This window comes from Vigna umbellata, chromosome 3 (genome assembly GCF_029865625.1).
Source record: "Vigna umbellata cultivar VRB3 chromosome 3, Vumbellata_1.0, whole genome shotgun sequence".
In the NCBI taxonomy this organism is placed as follows: domain Eukaryota; kingdom Viridiplantae; phylum Streptophyta; class Magnoliopsida; order Fabales; family Fabaceae; genus Vigna; species Vigna umbellata.
In genome coordinates this window covers 31,101,866-31,105,854 of record NC_142167.1, presented here as the reverse complement: position 1 = coordinate 31,105,854, position 3,989 = coordinate 31,101,866, and positions in this window count along the sequence as shown.

The window sequence follows — 3,989 nt, the reverse complement described above, 5'->3', positions numbered from 1 at the left end:
CGCTCATTTATAAGTAATTCAATACTATTGAACAACTTTAATAGAAAACTTGACATAGATTTGCCTTGATCATTAACTTTTAGTAAGGGCATTTGGTCTTGTGGTATGATTCTCGGAATGCTCTACATCTTTTTAAATTTATTTGTCTCTGTATTATATTTTTGTGTTTGTCCTGGACTTGGAATGACATGTACTGCACTCTAAGCCCAATTCATATACCACATCAAAAGAGATACTTGTTGGACATAGCAGATGTCACAACTGAGGAGATTTTCAAAGTTTCATGTTCTGAACCTAGTGTAGTTATAGTGGTAGAAGAGCAACCACAACCATAAAAACTAACACCACCATAAAAAAACTTAGTAAAATTCAACACCAGTACCTCAACAACAATAACAATACCCATAACAGGACACCTATTGAGAGCATACTTAATTTGTTAGCACTACTCTACAAGAAAAAGTTCCTTATAATGAAGGAACAAAGGAAGGAAGATTTGAAGGAAGCAAGCTAGAGTCCTTTGAACCAGAGAACTTCTTTGACTTTACACCAGAAAATTCTAAACCAAATAAAAATAACATATTACACTAGGTTAAGATTAAAAAAGGCTATAATACAAGACAACCAACTCTAGGAATGCAGAATAGCCACAAATTCATGTCCATGCCTTACACTAACATGTATCATAACATTCACGACTTTACATACTTAATACAGTCAACAATACTTAAAAATTAACATTATATATAGTTCATATATATATATATATATATATATATATATATATATATATACACACACACACACACACCAAAGTACATTGCATACCAAACCGAGTAAGAGAGGAAATTAAAAACACCTTTTTCTGGTTCCTTCGGCCTTTGCAGCACCAAGTTCTATGTCTCAGCTTAAACCGCAACACAGCAGCCTCAATCGATGCCTCGTCAAAATCCAACTACGTCTTGCCAGATGAACCAAAAATGGGGCAATGAAAATTAAATTAACACATATTAGGGTTCAATTTTAAAGATTTCTAGGCATTACAGATTACCATAAACATCAAGGAAGAGAAGAATCACTTACCAGATTTAGGGCTTGACAGAAGAATGATTTAGGGCTTAAGAGAAGAATGATTTACAGCATGATAGGGTTCGACAGAAGAGGAGTGGAGTCCACCGACAGCTACAGAGAATAGAGGTTGGAGAGGAGAGGTGACTGAAGAATCGAGACGAGAGCTGACTGAAGGTTGGAGAGGAGAGGTGACAGTGGTTGATGAAGGATTGATGAAGAGGACTCGACAGAGAAGAGGGTTCGAGAGCAAGAGAGTTAGAGAGAGAGAAGAGAGTTCTAGGGTTCGTGAAAGAGGGGAAATGCTTCAGAGAGTGATACGCAGCTCGAGCATCCAATTAATCAGAAAAACATTTTTTAAACAAAATTATTTCCCACATTCGTATATAATATCCGTAGTTAACAACTTGGTTCTAACTGCATACGGATAATACAGGTTATATACGGATATATCCTTGGATAATTTTCCTGCCACCACGCGCAAACTTTATATACGGAATTTATATATGGATTTTTCCACATATAAATATCCGTATATAAAGACTTTTCTGATATCCGTACATAACTTTCGTATATAATGTCTGACTTATATACGAATTAAAATCCGTATATAATTCTCTGTATGTAATTCCATTATTTCTTGTAGTGATTCAAGGCACAAATCAAGCCTTACAAGCCAAAAATTATCGGAAGTTTAAAGGTCGTCGAGTAGGAAGAGGCAGAGGGCGTTCAAGAAGTGGACGAGGTAGAGGTAGAAATACAAATGCTTATGAAAAACTCGAAGAAGAGAACAATAGTGTCTAGAGAGATACAAACAAAAGAGGCGGAAGACAGTCCAGGTGTAGAGGTAGAAAGAGCTATGATAAGAGAAATATTCAATGCTACACGTGCAACAAATATGGACATTATTCTACGGAGTGCTGGCATAATGAAGATATGAAGAGGAACAAAAGTGGTGAAGCAGCGAGTCTTGCACAAGAAACAGTCGATTCAGAGTCTGATCATGTGGTGTTAATGAGCACGGTGCAGCGAGCTAAAAAAGAATTATGCTTGAGATCGACACGGAAAAGGTGTGGGCAAGAAACAAGTTATGCTGGACAGGTGTGATAAAGAACACGTGTTGCTCTCAAACAATTCGAGACATGTAACGGATGATAGAGAACCTGAACACTTGGTGCTGTCAAATGAAACAAGCCATGCAGCGGACGACTCATGTAGCTGGTATTTGGACACGGGTTGTTCAAATCACATGACAAGGAGAAGAGAATGGGTGGTGAATCGTGACTCAAGCATTAAAAGCTGCGTGAGGTTTGTAGATAATAACACTATTATGGCGGAAGGGATTGGAAGAGTTTTGATCTCATGCAAGAACGACAAGATTGCTTACATGGATGATATGTTGTATGTTCTAACTATGAAGAGCAACCTGTTGAGCTTAGGACAACTTCTGGAGAAAGGGTATACTATGTCAATGCATCAGAAACACATAGAGGTGTATGACAAGAGACAATGTCCAGTGATCAAAGCGCCACTTGCCAGAAATAGAACATTCAAGGTAAACTTGAATGCTGCAACAATATAGTGCTTATCCATCGTGAATGGCGAAGAAGAAAGATGGATATGGCATTACAAATTCGGTCACCTGAACTTTAAGAGCCTGAGTCAATTAAATATAAAGGATTGGTGTTGGGAGTGCCTCTGATAACTGCTCCAAATAAGATCTGTGAAGGTTGTGCTGTCGGGAAACAAGCCAGAAGAAAGTTCGAAAAGTCTGCACCCAAAAGAGCAAAGCAGTCACTTGATGTAGTTCACTTAGACGTTTGTGGCCCCTTTGACGTGTCTTTACTCGGAGGTAACAAATATTTCCTAATCTTTGTAGATGAGTGGACTAGGAAAATATGGATTTATCTGTTGAAAGAAAAGAAAGAAGTGTATTCACATTTTGTCAAATTTTGTGCCATGGTTGAGAGGCAATCTGGTTTACAAATCAAAATCTTCAGAATCGATGGTGGTGGAGAATTCAACTCTAACAAGATGAGCAAGCATTGTGATGATAAAGGAATTGTGCATGAGGTGGTTTCTCCTTATACACCCCAACATAATGGCTTAGCCGAAAGAAGAAATAGAATGTTGCTTGATATGACAAGGTGCATGATCAAAGGAAAGAGGCTACGACATTATTTATGGGGAGAGGTTGTTTCTACTGCAGCATATTTGTTGAACATAAGCGCACCAAAGGCTTTGTCAAACTGTACCCCTGAAGAAGCATGGTCTGGAGTTAAGCCAACTGCACATCATTTAAGGATCTTTGGATCAGTGTGCTACAAACATGTGCCGGATAAAAGAAGAAAGAAGTTGGATGATAAAAGTGAGATCTTCATGCTTGTTGGCTATCATCCAACAGGTGCCTATAGATTGTACAGTCTTGAGAAAAGGCAATTGTAATTAGCAAAGATGTGATAGTGGATGAGGCTGCAAAGTTTGATTGGAACGGGGCAGAGGCTGATTGGAAAAATGATTCTATGCATAGTTGGTTGGAGGACAAAAAACCTGCTAATATTGAACAGGTCACTACAAATGTTGGAGCTAACAATAGGAGATCTCAAAGAGCAAGATTTCCATCTACCAGACTCATAGATAATAAAGTATTCATTGATAGTGATATAGAAGATTCTGGTGATCTGGTTCATTATGTGTTTCTAGCTAATGCATAAGTCTTGACTTGGAAGCAAACAATTGATAAAAAGGAGTGGAAGGAAGCTATGTTGGAGGAACTGAAGGCAATCGAGAAGAATAGAACCTGGGAGATGGGAGAACTGTCTTCACACAAACAGCCCATTGAGGTTCAATGGGTGTTTAAGACTAAGTACAGACCGGATGGTGGAGTGGCAAAGCTCAAAGCCAGATTAGTTACAAAAGGT